Below are 26,821 nucleotides of genomic sequence, written 5' to 3'. Positions count from 1 at the left end.
ACGAAAAATAAAACTATATACAAATTCTTGCTTCTTACCTTTGGAGATTCAGTAATCTTGGGATGGGTTCTTAGTATCTGCATTTTGTATAACTTTGTAGGTAATTCTGAGCCCTAACTAGGACAAGAACTATTATTTTAAAGTAAGAAAAGATGAGCTAAAAATACTAAGTCCAGGCTAGTTGATATTAAAGATAGCTGTAAAATAGGGAATCCATTGTTTTCTGAACATTAAATGTATGCACAAAATTCTGGCTTACAATCAAAACAGTTCATTATTTCCTTCTTTCTTTCTTAATCCCTTGCTTCCTCCCTCCTTCCCACTCTCCCTCCTTCTCATAAAAGGGAAACTAATAATGCAACCTTGAGGTATGGATATAAATGAGGGCTAGGGTGCAGGTTCTGTTAACCTTCTCTTCCTCAGAGTTTGTTTTTCATTAATGTGTTGGTTTTATGTTCTGAGAATTTGTTTTCACTCCTTTATAATAATGATTATGGTATTTTTTTAATTAGTTGACAAACAAATTTTATGTGAAAAAGAAAAGGCAATCCAGGTCACTCAGCTGGCTTTGGTACAGGTTCTGCTGTATTAAAACAGTTTTTTTGTTTTAACTTCTTTTAAACATAGTTTTGTTAGTCAACGCACAATTTCCTATTCAGCAATAAATGTTCTGATATGTGCACCTATTTCCCCTATTCTAAAAGCCCTTAAAAAATTATTATTCCTGCCTTCAAGAGGAGAGACTGACAAACACATTTGCAATTGTACAGATAAAATGCTATAAAAAGAGTAACCGCAGGGCATTCAGGGTTTTTAACTCAGACCAGAAGAGAAATCACAAATATATTCTTGAACCCTTAGTTAAATCTCTCAGAGAACTATTGAAAACAGCAAGGCAAAACTAAGAAGGACCCACAGAAAATAAACATATAAGTATTTTGCATTCCTGGGACCACGCTGTTGCACTGACTCTAAATTTTTTTAATTAATTAATTTATTAATTTATTTATTTTTGGCTGCCTTGGGTCTTCGTTGCTGTACGTGGGCTTTCTCTAGTTGCACTGAGCAGGGGCTACTCTTCGTTGCCGTGCACAGGCTTCTCATTGTCGTGGCTTCTCTTGTTGTGGAGCACGGACTCTAGGTACTTAGGCTTCAGTAATTGTGGCATGTGGGCTCAGTAGTTGTGGCTTGCGGGCTCTAGAGCTCAGACTTAGTAGTTGTGGCACACGGGCTTAGTTGCTCCACGGCATGTAGGATCTTCCCGGGTAAGGGCTCAAACCCGTGTCTCTTGCATTGGCAGGCAGATTCTTAACCACTGTGCCACCAGGGAAGTCCCTGTCTCTAAATGTTAATTAAAGGTTTTCATCTTCCTTGACATGTGTTATCCTTTTACAGTGATGTTTTGGAAAATATTATTTGCATATGGGAAATGAGCAATTTTGTCAACGTCAAGTAGGTCTTTTTTGTTATGGAATGAATTTTTCATGAATGTTGAGAGAGGTTGAGAAGTGGTTAGACCAGGGGGAGCTGAAGTTAATCTGGGTTTCTTTCAGCAATGTCTTATTTACAAAGATACCAGAAAACTGATTATTTCCAGTCTCTTTGAGTGTATTTTTTATCTTTGTTTTTTTATTTCCAATCTCAAGGGCTTCTTTATCAGTCTACTGTGTGAAGAGTGAGATTGGTGCACATAGCTCAGGTGCTTTAAGTTTTTAAAGCACTTTGGCATCATTTAGAAGTCCTAGAGAGCCTCTATGTCAGGCCCCCAATAAATGTATTGATATAATCTTGGTATATTTTGCTGAGTAACTTAATAACTTAACATTCATATACCGCCTTTCTCTAAAATTAACTAGTCCTAGGTTGTTCTGTCATTATCTCCAAAGTATCATTTTAAGATACAAATGAAAGTCAAGTCTTTTTCTAGTTGTTAGGGATTGAGTCAAATGTCATTCTTAGAAGGAGCGGGAGGAAAGAAGAGATGAAAGATAGGAAAAAAAAAAAAAAAAAAGCTCAGCAGGATGAAAACCACTTTAGCCTGAAATTTCTAACTAAAGCCAAACTAAATCCACTTGGATTTAGTGTTCTGAAGCCCTGAAAATGGAAAAGATCAGGTTAAAGAACTGAAAATTACACATTGTAAGGGGATAAGTAGAAAACTCATTTCATAAAATGGCCCTGAGAAAGCCATTTTCAAGTGAATTTTGAAGAATTAAATTGACTTCTTATGTGTTCTTCTTTTCTCTCATAATTTTCCTTTCACTTTTTTTTCTGAGTATTACTTGTCTGTATTCATCCATTTGGAGAAACATGGTATATATGCAGAAGTTAAACGGCTGCAATCAATTTATAACAGAATATATATGTACACACAATTAAAATGAATGAATTCCAGGGTTGAATAATAATTTTTACTTCTTTTAAATAAAAGTTTTCTTTTTATTTTCCAAATTTTATTATGAAAATTTCCAAACACATAGACGAGTAAAATGAATAACACAGTGAACACCTATATACCCATTATTAAATTCAAGAAGAATTAATATTTTGCATACTACTTTCTCTATCTTTATTGTTTTTTTAACTTTTTATTTTGAAATAGATTCATAGGAAATTGCAAAGTTTGTACAGAGAGGTCTAGTGTGCCCTTCACCTGTTAGCAACTATTATTTTTAAAATCCTAATATATTTGCCTTTAATTAATTTGAAAGGGCAAAACTTTCTAACAAGTAACTGAGTCTTTCGATGAGAAGAAAATATAAATGTACTTTTTTCCCCCAACTTTATTGAGATATAATTGATACATAACATTGTGTAAGTTTAAGGTATACAATGTGATGATTTGATACATGTATATACTGTGATTACCACAATAATCTTGGTTAACACATCCATAACCTCCCATAATTACCTTTGTGCGTGTGTGTGTGTGTGTGTGTGTGGTGAAAACAATTGAGATATACTCTCTTAGCAACTGTCAAGTCTATAATACAATATTATTAACTTTAGTCACCATGCTGTATATTAGATCCTCAGAATTTATTCATCTTGTAACTGGAAGTTTGTACCCTATGACTAACGTTTCACCATTTCCCCCACCCCAGCTTCTGGAAACCACCATTCTACTTTCTGTGTGAGTTGGTTTTTTTAGATTCCATGTATAAGGGATATCAATACAGTATTTGTCTTTCTCTGACTTATTTCACTCAGCATAGTGCTCTCAAGGTCAATCCATATTGTCACAAATGGCAGGATTTCCTTCTTTTTATGGCTGAATAATATTTATATAAATCTCACTTTTTTTTATCCATTCATCTGTTGACAGACACAGGTTGTTTCCATGTCTTAGCTATTGTGAATAATGCTACAATGAATATGGGCATGCAGATAATCTTTTCAAGTTAGTGTTTTCATTCTTTGGATATATACCCAGAAGTGGGATTGCTGAATCATATGGTAATTCTGTTTTTAACTTTTTGAGGAATCTCAATACTGTTTTCTATAGTGGCTCTGCCAATTTACATCACCACCAACAAGACACAGGGTTTCCATGTTGTCACATCCTTGCCAACATGCTGTCACTTGTCTTTTTGATAATAGCCATCCTAACATGTGTAAGTGATATCTCATTGCTTTTGATTTGCATTTCCCTGATGATTAGTGAAGTTGAGCACCTTTTCATGTACCTGTTGGTCATTTGTATATTTTCTTTAGAAAAATGTGTATTTAGTTCCTCTGCCCATTTTCTAATTGGATTTTTTTTTTTTTTTTTTTTTTTTTTTAATATTGGGTCATATGAGTTTCTTATATATTTGGCATATTAACTCCTTATCAGGATATCCTCCCAATCCATAGGTTGCCTTTTCATTTTATTGACTGTTTCTTTTGCTATGTAGAAGCCTTTTAGTTTGACATAGGCCAACTTGTTGATTTTTGCTTTTTTTGCTTATGTTTTTGGTGTCATATCCAAAAAATTGTTGCCAAGACCAATGTCAAGGAGTTTTTCAATATGTTTTCTTCTAGGAGTTTTAGAGTTTCCGGTGTTACATTTGAGCCTTTAATCCATTTAGAGTTAATTTTTGTGAGGGGTGTAAGATAAGGGTCCAGTCTCACTCTTTTGCATGTGAATATCCAGTTTTCTCCACACCATTTATTGAATTATCCTTTCTCTACTGAGTATTCTTGGCTCCTTTATCAAGTATTAGTTGACTGTAAATGCATAAGTTTATTTCTGGGTTTTCAATACTGTTCCATTTATCTGTGAGTCTGTTTCTATGCTAGTACCATAAAGTTTTGGTTACTGTAGCTTTGTAATATAGCTTGTAATCAGGAAGTGTGATGCCCATAGCTTTGTTTTTCTTTTTCAGAATTGCTTCAGTTATTCGGGGTCTTTTGTGGTTTCATACAGACTTTAGGATTGTTTGTTCTAGTTCTGTGAAAAATAACATTAGAATTTTTATAGGCATTGTATTTAATCTATATATGGCTTTGAGTAGTATGGACAGTTTAACAATATTAATTCTTCCAGTTCATAAATGAAATATCTTTCCATGTATTTGTGTCTTCAATTTCTTTCATCTGTGTCTTCATGTTTCAGGGCACAGATTTTTCTCCTCCTGATTAAATTTATTCCAAATGTTTTTAAAAATTGTTTTAATGCTACTGTAAATGAGATGGTTTTCTGTATATAATATCATGTCATCTGCAAACAGAGACAATTTGAATTTTTTTCCTTTCCAATTTGGATAACTTTTATTTTTCTTGCCTAAATCCTCTGGCTAGGAATTCCAACAGTGTTGAATAAGAGTGGCAAGAATAGGCATCTTTGGTTTATTCCTGGTCCTAGAGGAAAATTTTTTTCTTTTTTTTTTAGATTAATTAATTATTTTAAATTTTTGGCTGCATTCGGTCTTCATTGCTGCACAGGCTTACTCTAGTTGCAGCAAGCGGGGGCTACTCTTCGTTGTAGTGCACGGGCTTCTCATTGCGGTGGCTTCTCTTGTTGTGGAGCATGGGCTTTAGGTGCATGGGCTCAGTAGTTGTGGCACGCAGGCTCAGCAGTTGTGACTCACGGGCTCTAGAGCTCAGGCTCAGTAGTTGTGGCGCATGGGCTTAGTTGCTCTGCGGCATGTGGGATCTTCCCGGACCAGGGCTCGAACCTGTGTCCCCTGCATTGGCAGGTGAATTCTTAACCACTGTGACACCAGGGAAGCCCTCTTTTTTTTCTTAGTCTAGCTAAATGTTCAATTTTATTTACCTTTCAAAAAAAAAAAACAGTTCTTAAGTTTTGTTGATCTTTTCTGTTATTTTTTTTTTTCTCTAGTTCATTTACTTCTGCTCTAATCTTTGTTATTTCCTTCCTTCTCTTAACTTGGGACTTAGTATGTTTTTCTTTTTCTGGTTTCTTGAGGTATAAATTTAAGTAATTTACTTGAGATCTCTCTTTTTTCTTAATGTGGATGTTTATCACTATAAACTTCCCTCTTAGAACTGCTTTTCTTCCTGTATCCCATAACTGTTGGTATGTTATTTTCATTTGTTTCAAGATATTTTTTGATTTCCCTTTTGAGTTCTTTGATACATTGGTTGATCAATAGCCTATTGTTTAATCTCCACATATTTGAGAAATTTTCCAGTTTTCTTTCTGTTATTGATTTCTAATTTCATAACACTGTGGTCAGAAAAGATACTTAGTATGGTTTCAATCTTCTTAAATTTGCTAAGACTTGTTTTGTGGCCTAACATATGATCTATCCTGGAGAATAGTCCCTGTGTACTTAAGAAGAATGTGTATTCTGCTGCTGTTGGATGGAATATTCTGTATATACCTGTTAGGCTTATTTGGTCTAAAGTACAGTTAAAGTTCAATGTTTCCTTATTAATTTTCTGTATGGATAATCTATCCATTGTTGGAAGTGGAGTACTGAAGGCCCCTACTATTACTGTATTGTTGTCTATTTCTACCTTCGGACCTGTCAGTATTTGCTTAGTATATTTAGTATATGTAAGTGTTCTGATGTTGGTTGCATATATATTTAGAATTGTTATATTCTCTTGATAAATTGACCTCTTTATCATTATATAATGACCCTTTTTTGTCCCTTGTTACTTAAAGTCTATTTTATCTGATCTAAGATTAGCTACCCCTGTGGGACTTCCCTGGTGGTCCAGGGTTAAGATTCGTGCTCTCAATGCAGGGGGCCTGGGTTCAGTCCTTGATCAGGGAACTAGATTCCTCATGCCACAACAAAAAGAGCTCACATGCCACAGCTAAAAGACCCCGCATGCCACAACTAAAGAACCTGCATGACACAACTAAGACCTGGTGCGGCCAAATAAATATCTAAAAGAAAAAAAAATTAGCTACCCCTGTTCTCTTTGGTTTCCGTTTGCATTAAATACTATTTTCCCTTCTCCCAGTTGGAAACTATGTGTGTTCTTAAAGCTGAAATGAGTCTATTGTAGGTAGCATATAGTTGTGTGTTATTTTTTTTTAATCCATTTAGTCACTCTGTACCTTTTGATTGGACAACTTAATCCATTTACATTTGAAGAAATTCTTGATAGTTAAGAACTTACTAATGGAATTTTATTGGTTTTTGACTGTTAAGTAGTTCTCTTGTTTCTTTCTTCCTCTCTTGCTGTCTTTTGTAACAATGATCTTCTGTAATGGTATACTTTGATTCCCTTCTCTTTATCTTCTGTGTATCTGCTGTAGGTTTTTACTTTGTGGTTACCATGAGGCTCACATAAAACCATTATAGATAAAAAAGTCTATTTTAAGATGATAGCAACTTAACTTTGATCTCATACAAAAATTCTTGTACTTCCTTATTAAGGATTCTGAGGCTTTCTCATACCTTTTATATTGATATGCCTGCTCTACATTTCTTGTGTCCTCTTGAGGAAGAATTCTCAAGATTATATGCCTTCTCTGGTTCCTTCCAAGCCAGGCCAGGTGCTCACTGTGTCTTGTTTGCTTTCCCTAGTGTGGTATTGAATGTTCAGGTTTGTGTACTTTTTCCCAAACCTGCAGAGTTGAGTCTCTTTCTGCACACATTCACTAACTGTCTGCAGTTAGGGGCACACATAGGGAGCTGGCCTGGGGTGCATGGTGGGGGAGGGAGAATGAGGCATGTGCAGTGTTGGAGGAACCCATGGGCCAGTTGGGATGATCTTCAGGTGAGGCAGCCCCAGAGGCTCATGGGTGGTCTTCCTGATGGAGTCTGCAAAGCAGTTAGTAGGATCTGCATTTCTTCGATATGTTTCATTCATAGCCCAGGCTGCTGTTCTCCCAGCCATTCACTGCCTCCCAGCTGTGCAGTTCATGATGCAGTATTGTGGGTGGAGCAGGAAAGAAATGGCAGTGACCCGCACAGCTGGGGAAATCAGGTGCTCACTCACATGTTCTCAGTTTCCCCTGTGGCAGAAATCATGGGCCAAGAAGGTCTCTCTTGGCACTTTGTGCACCCTGGGGGAAGTGACACAGGTAAAGTAAAACTGCTCCTCCTACCCTCTTTAACGAATCCAATCTCAGACTTTTTTTGCTTCACTGGTATGTGTATCTTCTCTGCTGAACTTCGGAAATCCACAGAGGCTCTGTCATTCATGGATGATAGCCAAAAGTCTATTTTCTCTGGGGAGGAAGATGGTAGAAAACTCCTATACAGCCATTTTGATGATTTCACCTTATTTTTATTCAATAAAAGTTTTCTCATGACTAAATACAATTGGCTTCATAGAAACCCAAATAACATTTGCAGTTGGCCTTTGCATGGACAAAACTAAATTGATTTAATAGCTCTGAAATCATTTTTACTTCTCATCATTAAGCTTTCCTAAGCCTCATTTTTCTCCTTTCCCTATCAACTCAAACATTTGTAGGTGGAAATGAAAAATGAAGGCTACAAGGAGGGACAATAAACAGAATGTAAAAGAGAGGTATTCTGAAGATAAAGGGGGAATGTGCTTTTGGAGCAATTTGAGGAATGGAATTAAAATTATCAAAAACAAAAAGAATACATACACCATCATTTACTCTTCTTTTCCCTCCATACCCTCCACAGTCATCTTGGCACTGAAACATAAACTTGTTAATAACCAAAATAAACTTTAGATCAAGCCTTGGTTGTTTTCTAGTTTTAAATTTTTAGTCTTCTTTTCTGCTGATGATAATTTTTATGATCTGTTTGTGGATGTTCCAAAGACGGGTTAAACTAGTGCAGTGGTCAAAAGAAAAAGGTGGATAAATACATCTAAAATGCTTTGTCCAGTTTCACTGAATAGTAGCAATATAAATACCAAAAAAAACCTTTGGCTTAGGTATGGAAGAACTTCATTTAAAATTTTTCCATCGAAACTAACACACCATTGTAAAGCAATTATACTCCAATAAAGATGTAAAAAAAAATTTTTTTTTTCCATCAAAACAGGAGAAGTGACATATGTAAAGCTTGTATCTTGGCATCTGGTCTTTACTCAGTAAGCCCTCAACAAATTATGAAACAAAAGCTTTCAATAAATCATAGATTAAGAGCACTCAACAGCTTAAGGAACAAAAGAAAGGCCTCCACATTGAATGGTGATCAGGTGCAGGCTGAAGGGAAGTTATTCGTCCGTTATGCGGATTTTGGAAAAGCCATTCTTGACTCTTCTTGGAGCTTGGCTCCTAAGCTCTGGAAAGCTATAAGCAGACTCTCTGATTTGGATGTCAAATACCTATTGAAGTTTCCTTAGATTTTCTTTCTAGCAGATCATTTTGTTCTAAGGCTATTTACAGCAGGGGCTCCCCAGGATGGGAACAAAGAAAACAGAAGGCAGAAGAGTGGTATGGATGAATTACACCCTTTTGGAGTTAGGTTCTTAGAGAGGTAACTAAGAAATGAATGCCTAGGGTGACTAGACAAGTCTAAAGGACTTCCTGGAGCTTCATAAGGTATGGTCTTCAGAGAACTGTGAAATGAAAGGGGTCCATATAAAGCTGCTTCATCTTAAGGCAGGCATGGTTGAGAGTTGGGGGTGGTGATCAATGTCTTATATTCTAAATTAGGCAAAATTATGAGATACAGTGAAAGTTTTCTCAGCTATTTGTTCCAGCTATAGTAGCCTCCACAGCAGAGGAGTCCTCTCTTCCCTAACTTATCCATGGAGTCTCCTCAAAAAACATTTTCTTCATCTCTGGATCTACTTTTTTTACCCTCTTGTAGGCACTATCTCAACTCTCATTTTCTCCTTAACATTTGAGGGGTAAACTTATTAGTTATATATGGAATAGTGTGTGTGTGGGGGGGGTAATGTTATTAATAACTGAAGTAACATTTAACTTTATAGCTTTCACATGCAACAATTTGTTCTCATAAGAATAATTCCATAGTGGTCATCTGTCAGAGAAGGAGTTACTGCTGAGTCTTTCTATAAGGAAAAGACACTTTAAGGTAAGGATTGCTTCTCAAATCCTGTTATGTAAATGATAGTAATTAGGAATTAACAAACATATTCTATTTTATTCAATCACAAATAATCAATCCTATTTAACAAACACTTATCCACCATCTACTATATGCCAGCCACTATTATATCCTTTGGTTTTTAACCCTACAAATATCCCTCTCTCCTTTCTTGTAAGAACATTCTAATTCCATTGAAGGAATGTGTCCTGTTTAAAATCAAATTCTGGCCTCCTCAGAGCAAAGCTTATGCATACCCAGATCCCAAATGCTTCTTATTACCCACTGATTTGTGATGGATGAGCAGTTACAAGTTACTTTGGGGCAAGAATTTGCATCCTGATCTAAAGCTTAGCAAAGTGTGTTTGGTCTTGAAATTGGTCAGGTTATTTTAGACCACGAAACGGTACACTGAGACTTCTGTTCTAAGATAAGAAGAGAAGAAATTTAGAAAAATAAGCAATAGAAGTCAAAACAAAGATTTTTGAATTTGAAAATTTGTGTTTTAATTCTATTTTGGATAAAATTAGTCTTTTTGTTTTTGTCAGAGAAATGTCTCCTTTTCACTCTCTTTGTTGTGATTAGTTCTAGTTCTTTGGAATATTTTTCAAAACTCCTAGGCTTGGCAGTTTATTGATCATGAATCATTATTTCTTGAAAGTACAGCACACCATGTCAAGAATACACCTAGGTTAATAGAATATTTGAAAATATTTACTCTAATAGACAGTAGCTCTACTATGATGATATATGTTGTAAATCTCCCTTACCAAATTTCTTGTATTTTGATTTATAATTGTATTCCTTTATTCTCTGAAAAATCATTTGTTGTACCCTTTCTATGTTACTACTTGCTAATTTCTATGCCAAACTTTGGGAATGTATGAGTTGATTGAAATACTACCCTCAAGTCTGTTAAGAAAGAATATATGTAAACAAATTAATTATAATTGCTTGTTGCTATGTAGAATAGTATCACCATTATAAAGTATGTCAGAGAAGAGAAATTGATTTACTCTATTTGGTAGGGAGGAGTGAGTGAAGATACATTGAAGAAAGTGACACCTGAAATGAATATTGAAGGACAAATAAGTGAATGTTAGAGACAGTGGAGAGCAGCAGTGTGGTGTGGGATGTAAAGTTTTCTAGACTTGTGCAAAAGACTGAGGAGTACAAAATAATACTGTTTGTTAAGGAAAATGATCCTTCTTTATTCTTTTACTTGAAAAACATTAAGTGCCTGCTTTTACCACACTTTGTGTTAGGAGAAACAAAGATAATTTAAAACGTTCCTGTCGTTAAGGGGGAAGATAGCAACAGATAAGTCTAGAAAAGTAAACAGGATCATGCTAAGAAATACAAATTTTTATCCTGATAGTGATGAAGAATCACTGATGATACCAGCTACTAGGAGAAACCAGAACAGAACAATATATTTTAAAGATAATCCTGGGAGCAGTTTGGAGGATAGATTAGGAGGAGGGAGGAGAAATGAAAGGCATGAAGCCCCCTGAGAAAGCATTTCAGGAACCCAGGACAGATAATTCAGGCTGAGTGAGAGTTAGAATGAAGAGAAGTTATTGACTTACAACTAAATGTGGAATCAATTTGGTTTGGGGAAGGGAAAGAGAAACAGTTTTGGTTTTGGAAAATGGAATGGATGAGATATTAAAATCAAGATAGAGAAAATAGGTGTAAGAATAAATTGGGGGATAAATTGATTATTTGTGGACCTATTTGAGTTTAAAGTTTATTTGTATCCCAGTCGACTCCTCTGACAATCTGACATCTAACTGCTTTCTGGATGTCCCACAGATACTTTATACTTTCTATAATTTTGAGTACTCTAAGTATCTCATATACAGTGTGTGCATGTGTGTGCGTGTGTGACTGGCTTATTTTACTTAGTATAATAACCCCAAGTTTCATCCATGTTGTAGCATATGTCAGAATTTCCTTCCTTTTGAGGGCCAAATAACAGTCCATGGTATGCATACGCACATTTTGCTTATCCATTCATATATCCATAGACTTTTGGATGCTTTCATGTGAATAGCTATTAGCTATTGTGAATAATGTGGCTATGCCTATGACTATGGTTTTACATATCTCTTTGAGACCCTACTTTCAATTCTTTTTTTTTGCGGTACAAGGGCCTCTCACTGTTGTGGCCTCTCCCATTGCGGAGCACAGGCTCCGGACGTGCAGGCTCAGCGGCCATGGCTCACAGGCCTAGCTGCTACACAGCATGTGGGATCTTCCCAGAACGGGGCACGAACCCGTGTCCCCTGCATTGGCAGGCGGACTCTCAACCACTGCACCACCAGGGAAGCCCCTACTTTCAATTTTTTTAAGTTTATATCCAGAGGTGGAATTGCTGGATCATACGATAATTCTATTTTTAATTTTTGAGGAGATGCTATACTGTTTTCCACAGTAGCTGCAGCATCTTAACAGCGTTTTACATTCCCATCAACAGTTCACAGGGTTCCAATTTCTTTGCCTCCTTTTCAACCTTTTATATTTTCTGTTGTTGTTGTAGTTGTTTGTTTTTAGTAGCCAGCCTAATGGGCGCGAGATGGTATCTCAAGATGGTATCTTGTTAAAGTTTTGATGTTGAGCATTTTTTCATGTGCTTATTGGCCATTTGTATATCTTCTCTGAAGAAACATCTATTCAATCCACTATTTTTGAATAAGGATCTTTTGTTACTTTTTGAATTATAGGAATTCTTTTATGTATTCTGGACATTAATCCCTTATCAGATATATAATTTGCAAATATTTTCTCCCATTCTATGGGTTGCCTTTTTACTCTGTTGATATTGTCTTTTGGTGCACAAATTTAAAATTTTTCATGAAGTCCAATTTGTTTGTTTTTTTCTCTCATGGCCTGTGCCTTTGGTGTCCTATTGGAGAGATGATAAAACAATGGTTTTTATCTTTTCATAAAGATATTGTCCCAAAGTCATCTCATAGTTGAGCAGATAATACAAATATAACATTACCTTTCAAATTCAAGAAACACTTTATTAGATGTAAAACATGACTTTCATTCTTTTTGAGAACTTTAAAAATATCTTCTAATACAATCTGTCCTGAAGAGACATTACACTATGTCTGGATCTGTTTGAGAAATCTCACACAATCAGAAAATAAGCATTTTATTCTAATGCCCAATATTTGGTAATATTATGCAACATCATTTGAAAATTATTTGCAGTGGCTTGGGTGAAGTTTCTCCTTACCTAAGCAAATAACTCTCAAATATTTAGTGGTAGTGGTTTTTGACATGTGTTGAATATTAGCTTTTATTTCTTTTCCATGTTTTTTAATATTTTTGTCCTTTCAACAAGTAATCTAGTGAAAGTGGTATTGTTTCAACAAATTTTAAAACAATTGGGAAATAAAAAGCTAAAGCCGTTTAGAGACTTTACATAATTTTGTGTGTGATTTTGGAATGTGGAAGGCATCGAGGTCAGTCTGAAGAGCAGAGACCAAAACTAGCTGTTACATCTCACAGATCTAGTGCAAAGGCCAACTTCATGAGGCAGGCAGAGGTACACATAGGTGAGAGGTCCAGAATATTGGAGGCCCAACAGCAAACCATATTGACAAAAAGGAGACAAGAGTGAGTTTTATTATATATGACAGGCTAATTGCTCTTCTTTTACAGTCTTTGCTATGTGGAAGGCAAGCATGATGGTGGAAGTGGTGGCTGCCTACTTTGCCTTTTCTGGCATAGGTTGGGGTGAGCCACAGTTTTTTTCTGTGTTGTTTGACTGGAGTAGCGTGGTTGTTATCTATATATTTATGTTGTGCTAAGCTGCCCCTTTCTTAGTCCTTTTTTAAAGAGAGCAGGGGTTTTTTGTTTGTTTTTGTCTGTGTACCTTGGCTTTTCGAGGTAGCTGCTTTTTTCAGCTCAAAGTTTAGGACTCATGAGCCAAAAGAGTAAACCCAAGAAACTCACTATGATTTGTTCCTTAGGCTCAGAGAGCCCTAGCTGGTCTGCCTTCTTTCCACTTTTCAGAGACTTTTCATGTTTCTTTTATGTATAATATTCAGGACTTTTAGTTGTACTTAGTGGGAGAAATAGGGAAAAGTGTGTCTATTCTATCTTCCTGTAAGTGGATATCCATGTCTTTATTTTTTAGCATCTCTGAATTACTTTGATTTAGGGTTGTCTCTTGTTTACAGCATATATTTGGGCCTTGTTTTCTAAGCCAAATTGGAAATTGTTTTTTTATTAAATAAGTGAGTCAAATACATTCACATTTATTGATATGACTGATATATTTCATTTCAATTGTCACGATATTTTGTAATTATGGATATTTTGTTGTATTTGCTCTGTCTTCATCTATGAGATGTATATTCTTTATGTTCTTCTTTGTTCATTTATTATTTGTGTTTAGGAAGATTTGTATTTTTATTCTTGTGATTACCTTTGTATTTATTCCTTTTAAAAATATATTTAGTTCCATGTTTTCTTATCTAACGTTTTACTATCTGGTTTATACTATTTTTTCAGCATTCTTTAATGCTCACCTATTGCCTATATAGCAATGAGCCTTTTCTGTTTCACTATTTCCTTCTTTGTTCTACTCCATTTTTTTAGTAGCTTAATTTCTACTACTAAATGTTACACAGCATGTAACATTTGTATTTTAGTCTTCCACATTTATCCCATATTGCTTTAGTCTTATATGTACATTTATATACTTTATTACACTTATTATTGATCCTTTTGATGAAGGTTTCCTCATCATTGCTTGGTTGAAATTCTTTCGCTAGTTAATTCCTCAAGAAGGGCTGCTAAGTGCAGAATCTCCTGTGTTCTTGTATGTTAGAAATGAATTTACTAAGTTTGATATTTAAAGGACAGCTTGATTGAACATAAAATCCTTTTTTCACATTTTCTTTTACTGAATATTTTTATAAAGATTGATTCATAGTTGTCTTGTATTTGGTTTTGAAAAATCTGTCAATCTAATTATTTTGACTTTGTAAATTATTTGAATTTTTGCTTGGAGGTCTTGAAGATTTTAAATTTATCTTTAAAATCTAGTTATTTTACTAAGAAAACGCCTTCATCATTTTTGCCAGCTACTCAGTAAACCTTTTCAATGTGTAGATTTAGGTGATTTTTTAAAAATTTCTGGAATATTTTCTTGGGCTATAGTTTTACATATTATTTCTGTTCCATTGCTTTTTCTTTTCCAGCGACTCTGATAACATAAATATTATTCCTACTTTACCTGTCTTCTATTTCCACCCTTTTTACTTCTTTATGTCATTTTCATTCTCTTGGTCATTTTCCTGCCTTTCTTCAATGCCTTTGTTACATTTTTATTTGACATGACTCTGCCTTCAGCATCTTATATTTTTCATTTCTGAGATAATTTTGTCTTTTCTGCCATTTCTTTCCTGAGTTCAAGCAACTCTTTTTTTATTTCTCCCTGTTTTTTCCCCATATCTGTTTCCATTTCTGATTCAAGGTGGTTTTATTATCCACAAATGTTTGTGTATATTTACTTTTCTATCTATCTCTATCTTTATTTATATAGAATGCTTTTTTTTTTTTTTTTTTTTTAGAATGCTTTTTTTCTGGGTGTCTGTAGCCTTCTGATCATGGTAATCATGTTTTTGAGGCTATCAAACTTCTGTTTTTATATTTTCTACAACATTTAGCATATGTTATGCTTAGCCTAGAATTTCAATAAATATAACTTTTCTATAGTTTTATATCTATAGATTTAGTAACTTGAATGATTATTTCCTATGAAAATGTTCAATTAGACTCTTGCAAACTATAGCTTAAGGAAGCAAGGAAAATATTGATCACCTGGCTCTGAAGTGCTGAGACTAAAATATTCCTTAGCTTTTATCTATATGATTCCATTCATCTACCCATTAAATAAAGTGAAGGAGCATCTGTCTAGCACAGTTTCTCAAACATTAATGTGTTTATGAATTAATTGGTGATCTTGTTAAAATGCATAATCTGATTCAGTAGGTCTGGCATGGCCTATAATCTGGAATTCTGTAAGCTCCCAGGTGATGCCCATCCTGGTCTGAAAACCACACTTTGAGTAGCAAAGTATTGATGCTGTATGCTTTAGGCTTCTCTCATGCAATTGAAATTGTCACTTGTATTGTTTATTTGGTTTCAAATGATGCTTCTGTTATCTTTGTACCTCTCTAATGTTTTCTATAAAGGAAGACCTTGCAGGGGTAACATCTGAGCTGAGATGTGAGAAGTCCACAAAATCCTCCTGTATCTCCTGATGCTTTCATCTTTTATCTAAATAAATTTATGGAACCCTGACCAGGCCTTCATGTGTTGAGTCATCTTTTGGCATTTCCTGGAGCTCCACTGGTATTGGAAGGTGTTGGGGAAGCTAGTAAAATAGTCTTGTTCAGGCTTCAGAGGCAACAGTAGGCCTCTGACTAAACAAAGACCCTGAAAGAGCTACATGCCGAACTGCTAGACTACATGCAGGTCAGCAGAAATGGTGCTAGCAAGTCTTGGGAACTAACAGATAAAGAAGGGAGTAATCACGAAGCTTCCTGAGCCTTGGAAATCTGGCCAGTTCCCGGGGATAAGTAAATATCAAGCAATATGTTTTACCTCATTTAAATTTTTATCTATTTTCTTATAAATCTATTGACCTTAGAGCTTTCATTTTTATTTGTAGGAGCCATTATGAGGAATGAACGCTTTGTTATTTTCTATTTAATCTCTTATGTTAGAAGACATTCTCAAAGATAAAGAACAGGATTTTGAACTTTCTTGACTAAGCTGTGAGAGAGAAAAGATGTATGAACAGAGGATGTCTCTCTATTTATTTGGTATTCTTTAATTTTTTTCAGTAATGTTTTGTAGTTTTCAGAGAACATGTTTTGTACTTCTTTTGGTAATTTATTACTAAGTATTTCATTATTTTTTATGTTGTACATAGAACTGTTTTCTTAATTTTATTTTTGAATTATTCATTGCTAGTGTATAGAAATACAATTAATTTTTATATATTCATCTTGCACACTTATGATGTAGGTCAACATGGTTCTCTGTCTTCTGTATTTCATGCAAATCGGCAGCTGGTTTAGAAGTCCTGATCAGACTCAGGTTCCATCTCTTTGGCCATTCTGTAGGTAAGGCTGTGTTCTTCCATCAGAAGATGCATGCTGTCGTTTTTTGCTCCTTTTTGGTGTGGTAATCATTGATACTTAGTACCTAGACCTGTTAACCTCAATTGAGTTTGAAAAAAGGTGATATTCTAGTTGTATCACTTCTTTTTCATTTATTAGCTGTAATGATTTTAATAAAAAGCCTTTTACTCTTACCTACTCCTAGGTTGCCCAGTAGTACAGTTTATAGGGGACAGTCAGGATAAATTCTTGATTCTTGAAAACATACAGTTTTCAAGATGAAAAACTGATTCACTGTCATTCTCAGAAGATACCTAGTTTATTGGTTTACTTTTTAAATATTATTATGAACTTACATATTTAAACATTTTTGATGGAATTCAATCCACTGCATTTCTTCTCCATATTAAAACTTAAATTGTTCCATATTTGGTCAGTGGGAGCCCCTTCAAGTTGGCTCCTGCATCCTTTTAACATGACCCTTGTGATATTTGATAGCTTCCTTACTATCTGGTAGGACAAGGCGTTCTTGGCTCAACTAGTATATTTCTTGCACTGGAATCACGTCACTTTTCAAGATGTTCTGGTTTCTTTCCCTTTAAATTGTTATTTCAAGATCACAGTCTGGATACTTAAAATGCTTATTGTTCATGGATTGGTTATTGTCAATCATTTTTAGGCTTTTTTAGTTGACAAAGCTAGAAAATGTTACATGTGAATGCACACATAGAATCATTATATATATATTTTAAAATGAAATACATTGTGGCTTTACAATGACAGTTCCACTTAGTATGATTTTATAAGTGTTTTCCCCCCCAAGAGTAGAACAGTTTATTTCCCATCATGAATCTCTGCTCTCATCATCCAAGCCTCCTCTGACCTCATGTTTTTATTCATGCTCCTCAAAGTCTCAGATTGTTTTTCTCAGGCTCCCAACTAGCTTAACGTGAAAGAATGAAAACATGAGGAAAGATATTTTCAGGAAGTTTCCCATCTGTACAAAAGCAAAACTCTTTTCACTTCAATTAGAACTTAAAACATTACAAATTAATATTGCTTGGAGTCCAGATACTTTGTGTGTTTATTTTACTATTGAATATTTAATTGCTTTATTCAAAGAAGTCGAAATGTATTTCCTATATAGGGCCTCTAATTTAGGAGTGTCTCAAAAAGAGCTATACAGTCTTTGAAAACATGACTTTATAAATGTACAATGATGTAAGATAAAAAGAAACCATTTTTTGAGCAGCATAGATGATTCTCATCTATACAGTACATGATTTTTTGCTTTTTTACATAAAGTTCTTCTCATGTATTTTGTTTTTCTGATTTCATTTGGTTGTCTGTCTATGTTCTCTCATAGCTCACTGAACTTCTTTAAGACAATTATTTTGAATTCTTTGTCAGGTAGTAAGATCTCCATTTCTGTAGGGCAGTTACTAGGGTTCTATTTTAGTTCCTTTGGTGGTGTCAAGTTTCCCCTGATTCTTTGTGATCCTTGTGGCCTTGTGTTGGTGTCCATGCATTTGAAGAAGGAACACTTCTTCCAGTCTTTGCAGGGAAAGGCCTTCACCAGTCAGCCCAGCCAAAGATTCTGGGTGGGCTGGCTGATGGGGTCCACCAGTGTTTGAGGGTCTGCAGCAAAGTCCCTTGCTCACTTCAGTCTCCCTTCCTCCATGAGAGACTTGTGGGCCAAGGGGATCTCTCTTAGCATTGTACTTTGATGGGTGATGCACATAAAGTGAAACTACTCATACCCTTTTCAATTCATCTTTTTTTATTTCTGTGCTCCACCTTGGTGCTGTTACCTCTCACATGGATTCCAGAAATCTCATGAAGGTATTTTCTTCTGTGGACAGTTATAAAATTGGTGTTTCTGTATTAGGCTATAACTTCCTATTCCTCCATCTTCTTGATGTTACTCAGCATTTTTTCTGGTACTTCTTTTGGTGAAAGACACTTTGGCCCAGGCCTGCCTCAAATACATGAGGTATTTAATCTGAATTCTTTTTTTGTTTTTGAAGTTGTATGTTTATTCAGAGATGATTCATGAAACGAAGCTATTTGTTTCCATTTGTGCAAGTCCTAATCTGGTTAATTAATAACAGATGAGAAAGAAAACCATTCTCTTTTGCATTAAAAATGTTTTAACCGTTTTTTAAAATATTTTAGTCACACTTAAAGATTCCTTATTGAAACAAGTCACATTAAGTGGGCTCCTCTACAGAATAATCACCCTTGCAAAAAAAAAAAATCTATGGTTAAGCCCCCACTCCCTCATTTTTTTCCCCCAAGGAATGTTAAGATCCTAAAAATTACCATAAACTGGTGATGTGTATACTTTAATTTCTGACACAACTTGGGCTACCTTGAATGAACTACCCAGGCATATTTTTATAGTAAAATATGTACTTGTGGTGGTGTGGGATGGACAGGAATCAAAATGTATAGGTCATACCCAACTGTATCAAATTAATTATATACTCCCTTCCCTCCCATCTTTTTTTTTTTTTAACCCTAACAGTATTATGGGATGATTTAAAGATAAATTATGGCTAGCTAACAAAATACAGAGTGTGCAAAGAGCAAATTTGAAACTTCCACTTCCAAGGTTCTTTTAACCCTTCTTAAATATATTTGCCAATTTCAGTGTATTTCCCCTGTTATGATTTCAAAGGACACACCCTTATGTGATTTAGATGCATAAAGCTTGTACCAAATGAGTGTTCTTGATCTTTCCCTAAGGATAAAGGCACGGCGTTTTCCTTAACTGTTAGCTTATTAAACAACAGAATGCAATGAGACAGTTACGTTGAACCTCTATCCTCACCATTTTAAAACAGGATGAATAGTTAAGAAATTTGGCCTACGTAGAACTTATCTTTTTTAGTTCATGGTTTCTTCCTCTGCCAAGTTAACAGAAATACAAGCCTGCTGTGTTCGTTTTGGAAAGAGAAGGTACATTTTACTCAGGAGCTTACATGTGTGATGTCTCTCCTGGACAAGAAAGTATACTGGACTTCTCCTGTCAAGCCCTTTCTTTCCTGTGTACCAGGTGAGAAGAAATGTTGACTTGTTATTCTTTGCCATTTTGAACAAGCCTATTTACTTGCCACGGAGAGGGGGGAGAAAGCAATTTGCATCCTGAGATAATCTAAACAATAGCCTTTAACTAAATGTGCATTGCTATATGTCTAAAGATAAATATGAAGATATTAAAATTGTTAAAGGAAGCTTATAATAAAGAGGAAAAAACAACGAAATGGTTCAAAGGAAAATTGATCTTTGAATCTACTGGCCACTCTTGACAAGTAGCACTACATTTTTCTCTTCTTAGGTGGCAAAAGTTTCTTATAATCATCAAAACAGTCTCACTCAAGAGCCTACTGATTTTTGTGTGTGTACTTTTTTCATGCTTTTGAATATATTTTTAACAAGATTTCACTTCTGAAAAGCTAGATTTCCTCATATATCTTGTTACTCACTGCTGTGTTTATTTTCAGTCAAAATCAAGATTGTAACTGTTTCCTATAAGCACTTATCTTTAAACTCTCATAACATGTATTATCTCCTTTTGAGAGCAACAGATTCAGCCCTCAAAACCAGAGTAATAAAACTATCAAGGTGTCCTTTATACCCAGAAGACTAATAGATCAATCAATAATCATACATCAGTAAATTTCTCTTTTACTTTATAAAAGAAGGGATGCTAAAAAATAATTGTGTATGTATATAAAATCATACCATAATTTTAATTGGCTCGACACTACTGTGAAACCTGACTTGTTTGCCAAGCCCAAGATATAAGAAGAGCTGACAAATCAAAAAGAGCACATTTTTCCTATAATAATTATACGCAAAATAAATAGTTTAGTACATTTGTACTTTTTAGGATGAATAGCAACAGTCAAGTTAATGTACAAAGACAGCCATAGTGTGCAAAGACGGCTACAACAACTATCAATAAGTTGATTATAAAGAGTTAGTTTCTCGGTTTAAAATAGCTTGCCAATTGGTGACAATTATAACACACATTTTGGGGGATAAATTAAAAGACCCTGGAGACTTGTCAGTGACATCACTGTCATTAATATGTTCTTATTCTCAGGGTAATCATTTACTGATTGTTAAAAAATTGATTTGTTTGAAACTTCAGTAGCGGATTTCTCCATTCTTATTTTGTTCATTCTTATAATAAAATAACCAGAGTCTTTCAATCCTATAAACAAAAAGTGGTTTCTGCTTTTCATTCACACTTATCTAAAGGTCCCTACTACAAGCTTCAGAGTGTACTGGAAGAAACATCAAAAGAATGATAACTTCAGTAAAGGACTTGACCACACACTCTTAACTACTGATTCTGTAAGGAACAGCCTTCAGCATACAGCTCTCAGGAGCAGATATCTATCAGACAGGATTTCTAGCATTCTTGGTATAGATGCAGATGACTTTGTGATAGTGGACTCCCCAAAAACTTCAGATCAAATGAGTAAGAAGTAATTACTTCAGACTGAATGACTCGAAAGAGAAAATTTAATTGTACTTAATGTTTTGTTTTATTTTTTACTAAGTATGAGAACACTTTTCTTCTTGATCTATCCATTTTAACAGCCTATCTTATTACAAACTGCAAAAATTCTTTAAATGACATATATTTAATTGATTTCTTAGAGTTCAGTAAGAGTCCTGAAAATAAAACCCTCAATATATAAAATAAACATAATTGGAAAAATTTAAGAAAGATGGTTTTGTTTAAATCAAAGGAACATTATTGGCTCCTGTTGACAGAACAATGGTTAAATATTGGGCAAAATGCCTTTAATATTTCTTGTGGCTTTTTATTATAATTATTTGCATAGTTTCAATAAAAATCTTATTTAGTAAGGCATGATAAGTCTATTGAGGAAAAAAGAATATATTTTTCATATGGAAATGATGCCACAATATACTCTTTGGTTCCTGCTCTATGATTTATAGATTCCTAGACTTACAGATAGGAAAGAATGCTACCTTCTTGCAGGACAGGAATCTTGGAGATCTTAGAGAAAGAGAAATATTTCTACATTTATAGTATTGCAGGCAAAACTTAGTAGGGGTACATTGGTTGTTTTCTGAACCCAAGCCTTGCAATTTATAGTTATAAGGGCAATAAAAGTACTTCTGAAAAAAAGTGATTAACTTATGGTCCTCAGACTTTTACAAAGCCTCCAGAGAGAAATTAAATATCATGCTCTAGTTTCACATGGTTCTAGTTATGGTAATATTAACAAGAACATTTTTGTTTATTCATAACAATAAAATAAAATAAAACCAGCCAAATAAACATCAAATTATTGATACTGAATTAGAAATAGCTATACAAACATATGTGGTCAAATCCCTACTTATGTGGGAATGATATTTAACCAGAAACAGGGACTGAGAGGGCAAAATGGACTCCTTGCTCTTTTGTCTTTTTTACTAAGCACCTCACATAAACAGTGAGAAAAAAAGCAATCTGTATCCTCAGATAAACTTAAAGCAAAAGCATTCTTTTAGAGCACTGGTTTCTGAGTAAGTAAAGCCTTGAGCCCTTTCTCTAAGTTGCTATCTCCCCTACTTTTCAAATACTGATGACTGGAGACATATGATGACCTTTGACTCTTGCAGATATGAAAATCAAGTAAGCAAACTGCTATCTCCCCACCTTGAACAGACTACCTATAACTATGGTAATATTTATGGGGTTTTTTTTTTGGTTTTTACTCTAAGTACTTGTGTGTTGGCTTTTTTTTTTTTTTGGATAGCTAGTTATTCTGAAGTCATTTTTGCAAAACATTGCAAGTGAAACAAAATTATTTTTTTAAACACTTGTGTCCCTCTGAGTTTTCCTTTCCCAGAGACGATGTGGTGAGTAGCACAGTATCACCTGCAGGTGGAGCAGGAACCAAAAAAAGTTCTATCCGTTCAACTGAAATGTTCTACTGTGAGTCTGTCTTGTTTAGTTTCATAAATCTGCTTGATACCTTCACAGCGGACCATTTAATCCTTATTTCTGGGTTTTTCCACTGAATTTGTTTCAGTAAAATTTCTTACTAAAAATAGATGCTTGGCTCAAATAAGATCCTTAACAAATGTTAAATCCACCCCTGTTCCAATGATGATAAATATTCACCTTATGATCTTGCTGGGAAACCATTTTTTTAGGACAGTTTTCAATTTTCCGGGATGTGTTTCCAAAATAGCTTGATTTTCGGTTGTATAGAAAAAGAGCCAGTAAGAAGAATGAGATATTGCCAATGAGTCTTCATCCCTTATGTACACCAAAATCTTTCAAAGTAGTATTAGTATGCTCTGGATTCAAAAGGAAAACTAAAACCATCTTTTTATGGGAAGAAGGGATGATTTGGGGGACTACACTGCCTCTCAGTGGTTCATTTAATATTTACTTCAATTACAAAATGTTTTATAAAATAAAAAACCTAAAATTTACAGTAACAGATTTTTCAATAGTTTTACTTCAGTGAGCTCCTGAGAGTAATGGTAATGTAAATTATCTTGTATTACATGTGTATATATCCTCACTGATTGAACACCCAGAAGCCATGATATCTTATAAAAAGAGTTTCATAGTCTCCTTTCCCTGAGGCAGGAATGAAGGAGGCTACATGCCAAAGAGGCATTGATTTACTATGAAGGAGATGGTCAAGCCAGGCTGAGTAGAGGGCATGGTTAGCTTGGAAAAATCTCACCTCTCTGAACATTCATCGTTCTGAATCCAGGCATTACTAAGTTGGTTTTTGATATATATTTTGGTATCCTATAAATTAGAGAGCTAAAAGTTCACTTTGAGAGTCCTGCCTGTTACGTTGGCTTAATTCAACTTTGAGAGTATGTGTGTATTTCTAGAAGCCAGGAACTTCTAGAAAGAAAGAGACAAATCAAATTTGGTTTCAATCATCAAGGAATTTATCGTTCATTATAACAAAGGGAATACTTTACTTTTTCCCCTTAACATTACCTAGCATTTGTTGATGGACTAAATAATCAAAACTATCAACTATTTCTCCTCTTTTTTGATAAATTTATTTTATTTATTGGCTGCATTGGGTCTTCATTGCTGCACGCAGGTTTTCTCTAGTTGCGGCAAGCAGGGGTTACTCTTCGTTGCGGTGAGCGCGCTTCTCACTGTGGTGGCTTGCATTGTTGCAGAGCACCGGCTCTAGGTGTGCGGGCTCAGTAGTTGTGATGCACAGGCTTAGCTGCTCTGCGGCATGTGGGATGTTCCTGGACCAGGGCTCGAACCCGTGTCCCCTGCATTGGCAGGAGGTTTCTTAACCACTGCACCACCAGGGAAGTCCAACTATTTCTCCTTTTTACAGTGCAATTTTATAATTTGCTGAAGATATTATGCTGAAAATAGTGATAAAGTGGAAAAAACAGGCTTCAAAAATCTATGGGGTTGCTCCTATATTGGGTGAGGACCCATGGTGTGATGTCTGATTGAGGTTTTGGAGAAATGTCTTATATTGATTTATGATCTTAGAAGCATAATTTATTCAAGACTGACAATGTTTAGAAGTTCCAAAATAGATTTAAGTGAACTGGAAGCAAACAACATGTTGAAAGGATAATCTTACCCAAGTCTTTACAATTTCACTATCATAAAAGTTCTAGAATTTGAAGAAACAAGGGGTTGTGAAAAAGGACTAGGAAAAAGGAAATGCATTGAGTAATTATTTACCAGGGACACTTTTTGGCATCAAGAGTCAGTAGATTAGAAATAGGTAAGTATTGGCAAAAGGCAGCCAGCGACCAATTATTTCTGCCTCTGTCATCTAACACAGAACAAGGAATACCACATGGTGATGAGGAAAGGAAAAATCAGAGATGGAGAATCCTAATTTGACTGAGCATCTACCCAAAAGAAAATGAATTTTAAACTGTAAATAACTGAGTTTACCCTGAATTAACAAAAGTAAAATTTCCCCGTATGAGCAATTATGCAAGAATAAGAGCTAAGTGAAGTTTTATTATAGCAAGCAGAGTTACGTTTTTTAATATTTGAGCCTTGTGACAATAAATTTACTTCTGCCATGAAATATCTGGATTTTTGGAAGAGGAATTTAGCATATAACTCATCAGTAAGAACAAAGAGCTAGATGACATCATAAAGTTCAAAGTAGAAGACAACTGAACAGGAAGCAGAATCTTGGGGCTCCAAATGAAGGGAATTAGGATGTGCCACCCCAAAATAAGACACTTTGGTATAAGGATTATTTTGAGCTGCGGGTAATTGAGAAACAGCAGATGCAGAAAGGGCTCTCTGCCCTCCCCCATCTGCCACAATCAAGGAAAACATGTCCCATGAGAAAGGTGTCTTCCCTGCACCAGGAAGAGGAGAGCATTCTTAGCACTGGAGATGAGTCTACATGGAGATGAGTTTGCATAAACAACCCTACTAAAATAAACCTTACCCTCCATTATTTCCCCTCCAATATCATGTCTAGTCATTTCCCCACAATTTATCAGCCCTAGAAGCTTAATTATTTGGGAACATAGTACAATGACTAAAAAGCCTAAATTGTTATATCAGTGTGACGCTATGTATGTGATTGACTGAAACTCAGGAGAAATTTACTGGGCTTTGCAAAGAAACCACTTAATTACAAATTTAGCTTATTGGTCTCCAGAGTTAAGCTACTCTGTAGGCTTGGATTGGGTAAGACTTCATAAGGAATTGCCAAATACATAGTTGATAATTTGAAAGTACAAGCATTAAAGACATCACAGCTTGTAAAATTTATGTATGACCAAGAAAAAATTGTGTTCATTGCTAATCAGGAATCTGATTTAACTATTTACCAATTGGTATGTTCCCAAATAATTTTACCTGGATGTGAAACACAAAGACACCCATGGCCATCATCAAATATGAAAATCTCACTATGAGATACCCACTGAAAGGTACAGATTTGAACTTCCAATGTTTAATGTATATGAAAAACTCACCCTATAGGTCACTTTTTTTTTTCCTGCACTGGGTCTAAATCCATAATTATACTCTTATAACAGTCAACTACATATGCATTAATGACAGGCATTTACTTTAGTTTATCTGGATATACTGGAGCTAGAGGCAACTTGCATCCCAAAGTTAATAGAATGAGGTTGACTTCAAGTTCCTATCTGTAAACGCCAGATGTGTCTATTAATTCAACGATGTTCTTTTTTACATCATCTTTCCAATCAAACCAGTTACTAAAACATTTTCGGGTCAAATTTAGGGCTTGAGTATCTGGGTGCATATCAGTTATTTTTACTTTGTTATTATAAAAATATTACTAAGAAAGATTATTCTACTTTTACTCTATCAATAATCAGATTGTTGAATTTATAAGTCCAGACCTTGTTTACACTGGGAATATAATTTAGAATTGATTGAGATTATAGGCATCATTACTGGGAATACCAAAGAAAAAGTAATGTAACAAATAGCATGTTTGTTTTCTAGGAAATGTGATTTTAAAGTATCTGAAATAACCCTATTGTGAATAGGTCAGCAAGGTAGTCTATGAGAATAGTAATAAGTTTGCTAGAATACCTCCTTTTAGTTGAGTTCAGTACCAACATCAGTCTAAAAAATTTAAGTTTGAAGTTGTTTTTGGAAATGCTTCCCATGGGAAGCACAGATCCAACTGAGTTTTTCTCTTACTTTGATAGCCACGGTGATCAGCATCAACCTGAGTGGGTCCTTCTCAGGGCAGTGACAGCCTATCTTTCCTCTGGAATACCTTCATGCAGGTGAGATATCCTGGTCCATACAGGTGGCAGACCTTTTCCAGTGAGTCCTTCCAGGTCCTTATGACTTTATGTCTCAGGGTTTCTAGGAAACAGAGAAGCTCTTTTAAGTTTTGGACAATGATTATGACAGGATTCAGTTAAATCAGGCACAGGATATAGTCTCAGACCCAAATTCATAGGCATGACAATTATAAGTTCACAGGTATGACAATTATAAGTTCAGAGGGAGAGATTCTGTTCTTGCCTGTAGGGGTCCCTCTAACTTTTAACAAAGCTACAAGTAAAGCTCTAGGCCTTTTTAACACAGGAGGTTGCAAAATCTTTCCCAATGAGTTTTTTTTTAGAGTTTTATTCATTCATTCTACTTGTGCAGAGGAGTGAGGCTTATAGGAATCTGCAAACGTTTGTATAATTCCCAGACAACAGTAGAAATAAATG

General features: G+C 35.0%; 1 long non-coding RNA gene across 1 annotated transcript in view; it reads right to left on the bottom strand.

The window, feature by feature from the left end:
• Nucleotides 1-26,457, bottom strand: part of LOC141278445 (uncharacterized) — a 43,809-nt gene extending 17,352 nt beyond the window's left edge. Inside the window, exon 1 of the long non-coding RNA XR_012331197.1 lies at nt 26,295-26,457. This is a non-coding gene — a long non-coding RNA (uncharacterized lncRNA). The remainder of the gene's footprint in view (nt 1-26,294) is intronic.
• Nucleotides 26,458-26,821: the final 364 nt, after the last annotated feature.

Source organism: Tursiops truncatus, chromosome 4 (genome assembly GCF_011762595.2).
Source record: "Tursiops truncatus isolate mTurTru1 chromosome 4, mTurTru1.mat.Y, whole genome shotgun sequence".
In the NCBI taxonomy this organism is placed as follows: Eukaryota; Metazoa; Chordata; class Mammalia; order Artiodactyla; family Delphinidae; genus Tursiops; species Tursiops truncatus.
The sequence above is the reverse complement of the archived record's forward strand: the minus strand, read 5'-3'. Positions and strand labels throughout refer to the sequence as shown.